The sequence below is a fragment of the Neomonachus schauinslandi genome, chromosome 1, assembly GCF_002201575.2.
Source record: "Neomonachus schauinslandi chromosome 1, ASM220157v2, whole genome shotgun sequence".
In the NCBI taxonomy this organism is placed as follows: Eukaryota; Metazoa; Chordata; class Mammalia; order Carnivora; family Phocidae; genus Neomonachus; species Neomonachus schauinslandi.
This window is the reverse complement of record NC_058403.1, coordinates 190,091,329-190,106,460: the sequence shown is the minus strand read 5'-3', so window position 1 is coordinate 190,106,460 and position 15,132 is coordinate 190,091,329. Positions and strand designations below refer to the sequence as shown.

Sequence of the window (15,132 nt, the reverse complement as noted above, 5' to 3'; positions counted from 1 at the left end):
GGGCTCCTTGCTCTGCGGGAAGCCTGCTTCTCCCTCTCCCACTCCCCCTGCTTGTGTTCCCTCTCTGACTGTGTCTCTGTCAAAAAAAAATAAATAAAATCTTTAAAAAATAAATAAATAAATAAATAGATAGATATGAAGAGGCTGGTTAGAGGCAGCCAGCCACTCAGAAGGGCAATCTGACAGGGTCTGTCAAGCTGTGCGGCGTGAGCCGGCTGGCTGTACCAAGTCTTATTGGAGAAATACATTGTAAATGTCTGATAGGCAATTCTAAGATCATTTGCTGCAGCCCAGTCTGGGACAAACAAACCCCAAACTGGAAACAACTGTAATGTTTATCAACAGGGAGTGCTTAAATACATTTTCCTCCTTATAGAACCCCACTCAACAGCAATCAAAAAGAAGGGGTCTAGGGCTGCGGCATGGAAAGATCTCCAATGCATTAAATTCAGTTAAAGAATAATTGCAGAGTAAGCACAGTCTCCTACCATTTATGTTGAAAACATAGCTAATTAATACCATGTATTTTCTATAGCAACATGTAAGTAAATACCATTGAAAACCATCCAGAATGATGCACAGCCAAACTTATGAGTCCCTCTGGGGCTAAGGGGAGGCAATCAGTGCCAGAATGTACACGTGGGATTAAAGGATTAAAAGTAGCAAAGGAAACTTTAAATTTACAGCTATTGTTCTTTAAAAAAATTTTTTTTAAGATTTTTTAAATTATTTATTTATTTGACAGAGAAGGAGAGAGAGAGAGCACACAAGCAGAGACAGAGGGAGAGACAGAAGCAGGCTTCCCACCAAGCAGGGAGCCCGATGCAGGACTCGATCCCAGGACCCTGGGATCATGACCTGAGCCGAAGGCAGACGCTTAACGACTGAGCCACCCATCTTTTTTTTATGACAAAAATATATGTGTACTTGATAAATTAGAAGTTAATTTTTTAAAATATTAAAATGATCATTGTCTCAAAAGTTATTTTGTGGACTGCACTGTTGAACTTTTCCTCCCTCCTATCAAAGTCATGACCACAGCAGGTGGTGGTCTGGAGAGATGATGTCTTTTGTTTTGACTTCTTAGGTGTATAGGAGGTAATGGGAATGGAAATATCTAGACCCTGTTGCAGTATTCTCTGCTTCCAGCTAAGGCCAGAATCCAGTTTCCACTTTCCAGGCAGGAAACATCATGCATGATACATGGCTCTTCCAACCCAGGTACCAAACCCACACCCTAGCACTAAATTCACCTACTTTCCTGTCCAGCTAGTCCATAAACTGCTTTAAGAAAAGGGAGAATCTATCTGGCCAGTTTTGCTAACCCTGTTTTTGCCACACATGTAAAGGAAACTTTTGAATTAGTGGGTTCCAGTTGAAATTGAAGAAAGCACCTGAGTTTTTTTCCCCCTCATATATATATACCCTGGAGCACCTGGGTGGCTCAGTCAGTTAAGCATCCGGCTCTTGATTTTGGCTCAGGTCATGATCAAGTCCTGAGTCAGACTCCATGCTCAACGGGGAGTCAGCTTGAGGATTTGCTCTCCCTTCCCTTTGCCCCTGCTCCCCTCAAATAAATAAATAAATCTTTATATATATATTTTTATATATACACACCCTATTTATTTATATATTTATATATATTATATATATAGAACATATATATAATATATATACCCTAAAGCAGTGGGAAGGAGGTGATTGAAGATATTTGGGATGAGAAAGATGCCTCTGGACCACTGATTTTTCCTACTCGTAGTCCCAAACACAACTTTATTTTTTTAACCCAAGCTGTGCTGATGCGGAGCTTACATAGATGCTCCCTGTAAGCTTGACCAAGCTTGGTGGGGATATGAAGGGAAACTTATCTCCAAGGGCAGCCAACTAAAGCAGCCCCTGATTAATTCTGCTGCCAAAGGAGGGCCAGGAAAGGCAGTGACACGCCTCATTCAGGGTTCCCCTGGCTGCCGAGGATATGAGCTGAATCACGTGGAGCTGCTCCTCATGCCCTTCTTCCTGCTCTTCTGGCCCCCATAGGCCCACCATCTCAACTAGATGACTCAGGCTAGCAACAGCCCCTTTGGGGACAGGCTTAGATCCCTGGTGGAGCTCACTGGGCCTTATCCTCCAGTTGGGAAGTGTACTTCCAGCACTAGGTGAAGAAAAGAATGACCCTAGCAAACTACGACTGGTCTTCTCTCTGTGGGATCCTCAGGGCTGGGCAGGAAGTCTGATGTACCATAAGCCCAGTGTGGTAATAAATAAACCCTATGGAAAAGAGGGGACTTTAACCTCAAGTTTGAGTACAACTATTGTGGAGCAAAGAACAGTCATATTGGTTGATGAGAAGGCTGCCATATCTACTTTCTCTTAATAACATTTTTTTTTTGCCCCTCCTCAAAAGATTTGGAACAATAAAAATCAATCAATATACATGGCACATAAAACATGTGCAGGAAACTTCTGTGTTTTCTGCTATACATGCTAGCCAGAGGGAGAAAAAGAGAGAGAGAGAAAGAGAGATTGCTAATGATGAGTAACCATTTAAACAGTGCTGGGGGGGGAAAAAAAAAAGCATAAGCCCCAAGAAGAGTGTGGAAGGAAAGATGGGAATCTGGAGTTCCCTCGGGTGGTCTGATGATTCTCAACTTCTCATAGCATGAATGTCTGACCCCCATAAATAGGGTTCTGGTGTTTAAAGATATATTTTTGGTACAATAAGGCCTGTGAACTGAAGCCAGGCAATTTGGGGTATACATAAGCCATGTATGTGGTCCTTGAGACATTTAGAGGATTTCAAGGGTATTTTTGACCCCATGCAATCTCCACCTTGTGCCCTGACTTCAGAACCTCTGCCATGTGTCATGCGCTGCTCCAACATTAACAGATTCAGGGTTTGGATATTCTGCCTGGATTCCAACCAGAGGTGTCTGCGACCAAAGACTTTGTCAGGAAGCAGGCTGCTCTACACGAGGGTTCCCAAGCACACCCCCCGAGGCTGGTGTTACAAGTGAGGGAAGCCAGTCCAACTCTGCAATGCTGCCCAGCTGAGTGGGCCCCAGGAGCCTGGCGTTCCCCCATCCTGTCTATGTGTGTGTTTATGCGCTTAGGAACAACACTGCCCTAACAGTCAGCTTCACTCAAAGCAATGGCACAAAGTGCCTTTCAGAACTTGCCTTCAGCACAACCCGTTATAATCCTATAAAATGCTTCACAGCCGGGCAGTGTTCCTTGCTAGCCAGAAGCCTGGAGACTGGAATAAAGAAGGCTGTTCTGCGTTTCCAGGAACGGTGCCAAGAGCAGGGCCTGCATTCTCGCCTGCGCCGAGCGGGGCTCATTTGTGCTGCTGGTGGAATGGTGGGCCTCCACACACAAGCCCACCACTGGTTATAAGCTCCTTTCAGAGAGTAGACAGCCAGACATGGCTGAGAGACCATCAATCATCTCCTCAAATCCCACTGCTGTGGCAGTGAGCAGAACAGGCCCAGCATGAGGCTAAAACTTCAGAAGTTAAAGTGGTTGTGGCAATCTTTTCAGCCAACAGGATGATGCCTTGCTCTGTTACCATTATACTTAACATCAGAGTTAGTGAGTTCTTTTTTTTCTTAAAGGTGCATTCATTTGTTCATTCATCCAACCATCCATCCATCCATCCATCCACCCATCAAATATGAAAGAGTGTTTATTACAGAGCAGGTGTTCAATTAGCTACATTTCTTCCCTTTCTTTTCTACCTATTCCTGAACCTCTATGCCAGGAAGGTGTGTAATACACATCAGCTCAAGAAATATGGTTGACTTTAACACATGGCCTTTCAACTATAACCTCAGCAGCGAGGTGTGCATTTGCAGAAGGAGCTCAGGTGCCAGTAGACAATCCCCTAAAGCCCAGCCTTCAAACACGTGCACCTCCATCTGCTTCCTTGGCATCTGGAGCTATCCCTTCTACCCCTGCTAATCTCATACACTCGTGTAGGTACATGTTGAATACACATGTGTACCAACACCTCTCCCCTCCCCTTTCATTTGGGCAACATTTCCAGTTAATGACCGAGCTCCCTCTCCTCTCTGCCACTTCAGTCTTGATGGGAGAGGGGAGTCAAAAGCCTGAAAAAGTTCTGGCAGTGAATTCTGAGAGATCAGGACTGTGGTTTCCTGCCAGATGGGTAAAAATGGCACAATGAAACACTGATATGATTTTAGATATTATTACCAGGATTACTACTCTCCCCCCTGCCTGGGGTTATGTCCCCTGGCTCCCGGCTAGATTTATGAAAATATATCCTTGGATATTCTAAAGCTGGAAGACTTCATTCATGCATTCACTTAAAGATCTCAGTTTTTGAAACAAGTTTGAAAAACCGGTTAAGTGATAGAATCTTTCTCTTTCTCCCAGGATCGAGCTAATCCTGTGGATTACTAGCTATAATGCAAAAATAATCAAGACTTTATGTTTAAAAAAATGGATATTTGTTTTGCCCTGATATACCACAGACAGGTACGTTCCCTAGTCTCTAGTTCATTACAGCAGTGATCCTCAACTGGGGGCAATTTTGTGTCCCCCCCCGTGACATTTGGCAATGTCTGGGTACATTTTTTATTGTCACTGGGGGAGGGTCCTAGTGGCATCTAATGGATAGAGGCCCAGGATACTGGCAGACATCCTATAAGGCACAGGACAGCTCCCACAGCAAAGAATTAACAGGTTCAAAATGTCAATAATGCTGCTATTGAGGAACCCTGCATTACAAAGAGAGTAGAACTAAAATATAGTGTCAGAGCTAGGATAACCCATTGGTTTTGACCTCAAGGATATTCTTTCTTCAGACCTTGGCCATTGATTGATGTCAAATGTCAGTTTGGGCATGGTGGGGGAAAGAAAAAAATGCTTCAGTGTGCCAGGTAGCCTCAGAATTATTGACATGCCTAGAATCCTTCCCTGTTGTCCAAACCTGACCCTTAACAGAATAACAGATTTCATAAAACACAAAAGGACAAGAGAACAAAAAGTACAGGAATAAAGGGCGGGGGACAGAAAACTATCTTAAACTCTTCAGATATGAAAATGTACTTCAAAAGGCCAGTGAAAATGAAAGTTTCAACGAAAGGTAATACTTTAAAAAGAAATTGGGGAGGAAGAAGAAATGTTTCAAAGCTTGGTCTTTTCCAGGAAAACCTTTTCTGCCCTAAATTGTTTTGGGGGGCAAAAATTCAAACTCAGTGATGAAATAAAAACCCCAGAGGATTCGATTTACTGTCTTTCTGATACATGGTATTTCTGGCTACACAGTGTGTATGACTGGAAACCTGTCTTCACTCAAGATTTTGCAGTAAGAGTCCTGACTTTCTCCAATTTGAGCTGATTACTATCAGCAGGTTTGTTTTGCTTATAGAATATAAGCCAGCCTCTAGAACACTTTCTGTATACTACTAGAAGGTCTTTGAACTTTATGGATAGCCTGCATTTGTTTGAGAGTATTTCATATCTTTTGACCAAGAATTCAATAAGTTCGAATAATATTTATTCCCCCCAGACTACAGCTAATGTTATATTATATAGGTTTTCTACACTAACCATTACATGGAGGAATTCAAATCTAAAATATGTAAATTCTAGCTTTCGATAATAGAAGTGTTTTCTCTTTCATCAACTATAAACTCAGCAAAGTATCATATTTCCTCAAGCCTAAGATGCTGAAGACTGTAATATGTGCTATTATTTTATGTATTACCAAGAAAGAAAAAAATGTTGCCAATTGAATTATAACATGTGATCAATTATAAGATACATCCCAATTCTAGAAAAATTAAAATGTGGGGGAAATGTGCATTTCAATGATAGCAGTATTCATATAATCTGGCTGGGATTTGAAAACCTACATATTTATAGAAACATGACTTCTGGGAATTCAGGGACAATAATTCCAGAGACCACCTGTAGTGAAACCAACTGAGAAGCTTATCAAATCCATACCTCTGGACCCCACTTTGGGATCGCTGAATTGGACTCTAGGAATTTGAATTTTTGATAAACACCCTCAAAGAACATTTGTTTGAGTAGCATGGTGTTGTGAGTTAGAATTATCAGCCAGCCCCAAATGAACCTGCCCACCTCTCCCATTCCGGGAATATTCTGAACCACAGTTTCTTGGGCCAGAGGTGCCCAGGGGTAATTAGCCCAATGGTTATAGCAGCAAAATCCAGAGTGGGCATGGAGAGCTGCTTATTTGCTCATCCAGTACTGAGGAACTATTATATGTTGGATAGCCTGCTCTGTACATACGGGTGCATCAGGGATAAAATGAAAAATATGCAAGTCCACACTCCAAGTAAACTACCAACTAAGCCACCCACCAGGAGACATGTTCTGGCTCTTAGAACTTGATTTACAATCTGGTATCCAGAGTTTCAATTAAAAACATGCTTATCTTCATAGCCAGGGGACATGACTGCATTTAAGTTTTTAAAAAATTAGCTGTAGCAATAGAGAATGGGAGGAGGGCAGTTGGCTTGAGATGTTTACTTGAAAGAGATCTGGGGCTGGGGGGTGCAGGGTGCAGGGAGGTGAGTGGTGTGTGTAGAAGACCTTAATTAGAGAATGAGTTCAATGAGCAGAAGCGGACTTGGGGACTCCTTGGAAGCATGTGTCTCACTCATGTGGTGGGAGCAGAAGTCGGTTGGTGTGTGCTAGAGGGCAGCCCATGAGCTAAAAGTGTTCCTCATTGTCATGGGCGTCTGACAACACTACAGAGGGGACAGAGGGTGTAGGTTCACTGGGTGCTTTGGTTAAGTGGGAGGTGAGTTCTGCTCTGTTTGAATTTTTTCCACCTCACATCCAAAACCAAGCTCAGCAACTCAGGTCTCATGGGCTCACTCTTCTGACTGAACCAAACTTGGCAACAGAAAGCTGCACAAAAGTTCAGGCTTCTAGTTCACCAACCTTTATTGCTGCATGATCATTTAGTTCTTTGGCATGACAAGAACAACTATCAAATGGCTTCCTACCAGATAATTCCTCTCACTCAAGGCTGTCCTTGATCCCCAGGCTGGGGGAACCCTTGCTTTGTGCAAACCCCACCCCAGCACTGAAGACCTCTCTTTCCCCAACACCCATCCAGCTTATAATGACTGATTTGAGGTGCCACCACCACCTGACAGGGAGCTACAAAGGCACAGGGGCCATATTCATCTCGCTCACCACAGGGGCTCCAGCTCCTTCTATCATGCTGGCATATGGTAGAAGGATCCATATTGGTTAAAATGAACATTAAATCGAAGTGGGACTAATCAAAGAACATGTCATGGAAGAGATGAATCCAGAAAAGAATGTTTGCAGTAAAGGAACATAAAATATTTAAAGTTTCTGTGATTGGGGGGGGCACCTGGGTGGTGGCTCAGTCAGTTAAGTATCTGCCTTCAGCTCAGGTCATGATCCTAGGGTACTGGGATCGAGCCCCGCGTCGGGCTCCCTGCTCAGTGGGGAGTCTGCTTCTCCCTCTCCCTCTGCCTCCTTCCCTCTGCTCAGGCTCTCTCTCTCTCTCTCTCTCAAATAAATAAATAAAATCTTAAGAAAAATTTTTTTTAGTAGACATGGGTTGACATGCTTCTTGAAGAATCCAAACTGCACCAAAACCACTTTGAGAGAAATGTTCCTGCAGTATAAGGCTATGAGGCCCTTTTGGATATTACTGACAGCTTTCAGTTCCCTCCAGGTTTTACACAGACCTGGCAATTTACACTAATTCCGGAACCAGGTGGACTTGGCAGGGAGACTGAAACTAGTGACAAAGGACATCAAAGAGCTTGCTTTCAGAGATGCCTTGTAACATGCTCCTCCGTCCTTTTCTTGCCCTCCAGAGGCACTTTCTTCCTTTTCCTTCTCTAGGTTTTTGATTCCAGGTTAAATTCCCTATATACATTTTTTCTTTTCAACTTGCCACGCTCATACCTCATGTTATTTATATTGAAACTTCGTTCCCTTGAGTTGGGCCTCTCCTGAGGGGCTGACTTTGAAGGGGGAGGGCAGGCTTTTGCCTGGTGTTTCTGCAAGATTAAACATGGTGCTCATCTAAAGTTCTCAGGCTGATGTGAAAGTACAGACTCAAGGACTTTTTCTCCAAGGAAACCAATGTGAGAAGAAGGAACTTTCTCTGTTGGCTGCTCCATCAAGGGAGGGTGCCACCCTCCCCGTCTGAGCGTCCTCACCTGGAGTCTTACAAGAGATGCTTTGAGAGCTCATTCTAGTTTAGACACAGTACACGGGAAACAAAAATTCATCTGTCAGGGAGTGGGAGGCAGAGAGGGAGGGAGGGAGGGAGGAAGGTAAGAGAGAATTAAAATTGTAAAGCCAACATCACGTGGCTTCCTCCTTGCACTTTAATAACCCAGCACTGTCTGCAGGCTCAGAAAAGCCAAACTCAATGGGTAGGTACAAGGATTGTTCTGGTGCCAGGAAAATGCAATAAGACATAACTTTTACAAGGTAAGCAATGAATAAACGCCCTGCAGGAACAAAACAGATTTTAACATCTCTGAAGTTGGCAGCCAGGTGCCTGAAACATTGGTCCAGTGCATTCAAAATGCACAATAGATAGGACCACATTCTTTAAGATGAGGTCATACTTCAGGGGATGCAAAAGCTGGATAGGCTGGGTTTCTATGATCGAGGGAAGGAGGGGAATTTGATCAGTATTTTCTTTGCCACAGTGAGACCCATTTCAATGCATGTGAGAGATTTTCCACATGCTGGGCAAATTTTCTAGAGTTTTTTAAAGGGAGAACTTTCTGCAGACTACCTTGGCTTCTGAAAGAGGTATCTTTCTCTCTGAGTCGGGAAGGATCTTATTCTGTCCCATGCTGTTACCGAGAAGATCTGAAACTACAACTCTTCTTTTGGATTCTGCTGTTATAAAATGTGGTTTGGGGTGTCTTGTTACACTTTACCCCCAGAAGTGTTAAAGGAAGTGCCTGTCACCAACACTCAAAAATAAAAATGAAAATGATGCTGGCCGGGCTCAAAAACCAAAGGCATCAGCATTTTGCTTCAGTTTCCTGTTCATAAAACTTTATAAAAACAACCCACCCATTAAAGAAAAAAAGCCCATAACAATAGCTCATTATTCTTTTCCTAAGCGCTTGCCTCATGCCACTCTGAAATTAGGTGCCATCACGTTTCCTGAGTTATGGGCTCCAAACACCACATCCCTTTCCTCCCTTCCTCGCCCCCACCCCACCTGGCATCACTCCTGAATTTAGACACTTCAGTTTACGAGCTCAGCAGAGAGGCCAGCGCCCTCCCTCCTACCTGTCCAGAGGAAGCCAAGCATCTGTGGAGCCTTCCAAATTAATTTCCATTCCCTAAAGAAACTTTTAATATGAAAGGTGCACAGTTACAAAGTGAAGAAAAAAAAGATACCTACAGACTGCGCCAGTAAACTGAAAAATAATTATACACACATTACCTTGTGATGTTAATTTTTGAAGAACAGGAAATTTCCCTTCTACCCTGGCTCTACAGTACAACTTTATGGAATATTGAACACCTCATCCTTCAGTTCCCCATAGAACATAGGAAAATGCAAGCTCTAGAATAAGAAGCCTAGATGCAAGCACCAAGTTTTCCACTTGCTAACTATATGACTTTGGGCAATTTATTTAACCATACCAAACCTCTGTGTAATCACCTGTAAAATGAGGCTATGAGAGTTTCAAGGCTTTAATGAGATAAAATATCTGAATAGTTTAATAAGATAATGTGTATGTCAGCATTCTAGGCACAAGGTAAGCACATAATCCATATTGTTATTAACCTTTCCTACTCTCTTTTTTCTTAATGAATTAGAAGGGAAAAGATGGGTGGGGGGCCGCCTGGGTGGCTCAGTCGGTTAAATGTCTGCCTTCAGCTTAGGTCATGATCTCAGGCTCCCTGCTCAGCAGGGAGTCTGCTTCTCCCTCTCCCTCTGCCCCTCCCCTTGACTTGTACTCTCTCTCTCTCTCTCTCTAATAAATAGATAAATTTTTTTTTAAAGGAAAAGATGGGATTTGGGGATCTTTCCACCCTTCTTGCTTCTAGAGAGGTTAATCATTCTTTCATTTAAATCCATAGATTTCAACTATTAATTTGACCATTGTGCATACATAAAAGCAGTGGCACAGGAAAAAGTGAACTGACCTAAATTTGAAGATGTGGGGTCCAATCCTGGTTCTACCTCTAAATTTGCTGTGTGACCTTGGACAAGTCAATTAAACTCACTAAGGCCCAGTTTCTTGAACTGTAAAATAAGGTGATTTAAACACAGATGCTTACCTTCTGTGATTCTATCAAAACCCAAAGACTGAAGTGTCCATGAAGTACTGCCTCAGTTTTATGTTATTTTATTTCCGGAAAGAAAATAAAACTGATATTATCATCTACTGATGAAAGCATCCTTATCTAAAATCAGCATGTTTGCTGTAGGCAGCCCACATTTTGGGTTAGTTCAGTACGGTAATATTTTATACGGGCTCATCAGAAAATTCAGCTTGATGTCCTCATTTGCCAGGAAATGCAACGAGGAATACAGATTCCTTTAATATCAAACGGCCAAGAAAGCAAGATCTAAACAGCGGTAAGATCAACTATGAGCAAAAAAACATCGAAAAGGAAATGCAGCTACATTATACACGGGATGGAACAGGCCTGAAATATACCACTGTTACTTAAAAATAGGTAATGGGCCACATGGTGCTTGTGTTATCTGTATGACAACATTTGGTTCCTACTGTGTCCTCTTCCTAGAGGCCTGTTATGACTAGGAGAGCTGTCTGTTCCTTCAATGACCAAGTCTTACTGCCTCATGGATTTTCGCTAGTCATTCCTTTCTGCCCTTCGGGTAGGCTGCTTACGTCCAAGTGGAGGGACCAGAGCCAGTTCTGTTCTGGATGCAACACACAGATGGTTGTTGGCATGTGGTGCTGAGCACCAGGGGCTGAGAGACTGGGGGCTCTATGTACCCCAGGCCAACCTTCTGGTGCAAAATACTGATGCTGAGGTCACACATTTATAAAAATGAAAACTAAAGAGAAAGATACACTGTAGCAACTTCTAAATGGTGCCCTATAAATAAATGGAACTAGATTTAAGGAACAAATCATAAGCTTCATTATTCTCTAACATCTGTATCTCCCACTTGACTGTAAGCTCCATAAGGGCAAAACTCATGACTCTCTTGTTCAGGGCTCTAGCCCCAGTGCTGAAAAATGCCTGCCAAGTGCCAGGAACTCAACAAATGACGACCTTAGCTAATGCTCACTGAGAGTTTGCTTTCTGCCAGGCACTGTGCTTTGACTTTACGTGACATATCTCAGGTGATCCTCACAACAATCCAATGAGGTGGGTCCTTCTATAAAGGGAGAAACTGAGGTACAAGGAGTTCACTTGCCCAAAGTCACAGAGCTGGTAAATGGCAGAGCTGGGATTCAAATGCAAGTACTTTTCTTCCAGAACCTTCAGTTCCAATCACAAAGTAGACCATTAATTATTTTCAGGCCATTTGCAACTTAGCAGGTGTCCTGATACCAGAGACTATGATGCTAAGGGTCAGGGGTTCAAGCCTATATGATATGATTATAAGAACATCAAACAAGAGTCAGGAAACCTAGGTTCAAATCTTAGCCCTGGACTCCTACACTGACTTTGGTCAAGTCCTATGACTTCTTTGCTCACCAGTTTCTCCTGCTGGTCAAAAAGGGGTTGGATGGCCACTCAGGTCCCTGACAGTTGTAAATCCCAAGTGCTAGAGTCCCCCCAGACATAATCTCACATCCAGAAAACTGCAGGTCACACAAGTGTATTCCTCCATCTTCCAGTCTTCAATAATCTTCAACCATCACACGAGTTACTCAATCTCTCAGAGCCTCAGTGCCCTCATCTGCAATTTGGATATAATAGCACCAACTTCAAAGGGTGGAGGTGAAGATTAGAGAGAAGCCAGGTAAGAGGCTAACATATAGTAGTAATTTTATAAACAGTAGCTAGAAATTATTATGGTCCCAAAGAGGTAAGTCTGGAGGAGGTAAGTCTGGAGGAGGAAAGAATCTCCTTAAAGCCCGGGAACCAACCAAACAATTGAAAAGACAGCAGTGAAACAAAGTGGTTTAAACAATTTCTAAGAGTAGAGTACATGTTTGCCACATCCCCAGATCAAAAATTCCTTATTGGATTCTCTTTCCAAAAAATGGAGTAAGACAGATGTGAGTTAACTTCAGATAGAACAAAAAGGAACCATTGCGATCCGGGGAGTTCACATGTGTGTGCTGAAGCACTAGAAAATTTGCTTTATGCCAGCTCTGTGACAAGCGTGTGATATGTATTATCTTACTGAGTCCTCACAACCTGCTGAAAGGGTACTCTCTCTGGTTTATGATGAGGGTACAGAGGCTCAGAAAGGTTAAGTAACTCGCTCAAGGTCACACAGTTACTAAATATCCACACCAGAACTTAGTCTGCTCAGGACACTGATGGCTTTAACCATGCCGCTGCACCGCCCCCCCCAAAGATGGAACGTCGTTGGCCTCAGCGTACCCCAAAGCCCCACAGCAGCAATCCTTGTCCACAACATGGGCAGGTGGCTTTATAGGCAGCACATGTGTGTGGGCTCAAGCAGCCTTGCGTTTCAGTCCCTGTTTACCCACAGACTCCCAGCAGCTGCGGACAAATTATTTAACTTTCCTGGATCCTGTTTTGATCAAACCGAATGTACTGGATTAGAGCTTTTCAATCCAAGTCTTGTGGAACATTAGCCACTGACATTTTACACCCCAGAAGGTTAGGGACAAGAGAGCCGAGATGTGAGTGGTCCTCTGTCTGGATTTCCTGGTTGGGGGGAAGGAGTTAACAAACCCAGAACTGGGTGACTCCTCAATTCCCTTTCATCTTGAAGCTAATGAAATTCTACTGAACGTTACGTGATAGGGAAAGAGAAAGGGGAAGAGAGGGACTTACAGGAATCATGCGGGGTGGAATGACAGGAGGTTCGTTTGAAACTGTTTGCAGAGCAACACAATGAACATACTTAGCTTGTAAATTTCCTCGGGGTGCTCTGGGGTGGGGGCGGGTGGAGGTGATGGGGAAGGAAGCTAACTCCCTCCTCTTGAAATGACCACTAGTGCACACGGCAAGCACTCAGTAGATGCTGACAGAATTGAAATCAAACGAAAACAGACCTGGATCAAATTGATAGAGGCGAAGCTGCTGCAGACGAATGAATATGTCCAAAAATGCTAACAATTTCCTTTGTTCCCAGCCGCCCACTCTATCATAAGCCATTTTTGATCTCAAGATGAGTTCTTGTCCATGTGAATGAGCACACTTCTTCCCGCGGGATAACCACAGGTAAGCCTTCCCTCTGCCTCTAGCCTACGCGCTTGGAACCTGAACAAAGGTGAGCTGTCTGAGAGCTAAAGAATTCTTCTTGTTTTCATTTGTATCCTTGCCCAGGGCAGTGACAGATACTGTTTCATGAGTTTCCAGCTTAGCTTTAGAGCTCAAAGGATAAAGCGCCTCCACAAGAAAGACAAGAGAGGAAAGAAGGTAAGAGAATTTTAAAATTTAAGATATACATATATAAAATACATATTATATAATAAATTATATGTATATATCATTCAACTAGTTGGATTTCCCAACTAGTTGGATATATATTTTTATTTGTATATAAATTTTATTGAAGTAGTAGAGTCTTTTTTTTTCCCAGGAAAAGTGACGTGTGCTCTAACCTCAGTCAAACCTGTTGGGGTCTCCCTCTGGAGATACCAGGAGTCACAATAACCTCGAGGAGTTCCTTTTGTACTTTTGTTCTAAAAACAAGATTTCAGAGTAAGCTCAGGTCTTCTGACTCCCAGCTGATGCTCCTTGAGGCAGGTTGCCTCATGAGCCATGTCCCCATGCCACAAAAAAGGCCGGCACATAACAGGGGCTCTATAAATATTTGTTGAATAAATTAAAGAACAAAGGACAGAAAAAGTCTCAGAAGACAAGTACGGAAGGCTGTCAACGTGAGTGGATGGATTGGCTGACACTGGAAAATCTTGTGTGTCTTTGAACTCGAATCCAGAATAGCCTCTCCCTTATCTTTCTCTGCCTTTCAAAAATCACCAGTTGTGAAATCCTAGACCAAGGTTTTCTTCTCAGAAGTCCTCCCGGATCCAGCCACCTCATAGGAAATGGTTTCTTCTTTGAATTTCTAACAACTCTTACTAATACCACTCATTAACCACGTTCTGTCAGGTGGCAGCTTCTGAAATGACTTAACAGACTACAGCCACGTGCCTTTTCTGATTACCTCCCCACCTAGAACTTGAGGGTAGGGCCTGTCCACACCTCTCTCTCGATCTGTTTTTAGGACACTGAAACAAAGAAAGAATGACTTCCAGAGCAATGACTAACTACAACTGGAGTATTTTTAAGCTAATATAATCACCTATTCCTATATTAAACTTCTTCCAACTAGTTGAATGATCAACAGAAGCTTTGTGCGGTTCTCCTACTGCCAAGGGAGGCCAGTAATAATTGCATAAGACTCCACTCAGGGAAAGACTGTAAGGGGGCGTGTCCCCTCAAAATACCCCATTAAAATTAAGGATGGTGCTGATATATCAAACCTCTAGATCCACCTACCCGTTTACTGAAAACAGGAGGGAAAGAAAAGTTAAGCCACACCATGAGAAAGCAACCAAGCAATCACCGAAACAAGGAGAGAAAACATTCCACAAGATCAATGACCTGGTTTCTCCAACCAATCAATAGCAGGGGGGAAAACACAGGGAGGGGGAAGTTTTACAGAGTAACAGTTGTAAGAAACAGGTGAACTATGTTGGGATCCTGATTCAAACAGGACCTCTTTGATCAAGAGTCTCATGCTCTATTGACTGAGCCAGCCAACCCCTCTCCCCTCTTTTTTTTCCCAAATAGGATCTCTTTTTTGTTTGTTTGTTTTTGAGAGAGAGAGAGCACTGCGTGCACGAGGGGGGATCGGGGGAGGGGCAGAGGGAGAGAGAGAATCTCAAGCAGACTCCATCCCCAGCGTGGAGCCTGATGCAGGGCTCTATCTCACAACCCTGAGATCATGACCTGAGCCTAAATCAAGAGTTGGTA

General features: G+C 43.2%; 1 protein-coding gene across 1 annotated transcript in view; it reads right to left on the bottom strand.

The window, feature by feature from the left end:
* ARHGEF3 (Rho guanine nucleotide exchange factor 3) overlaps positions 1 to 15,132 on the bottom strand; it is a 296,174-nt gene that overhangs the window by 72,916 nt on the left and 208,126 nt on the right. The window lies entirely within an intron of this gene.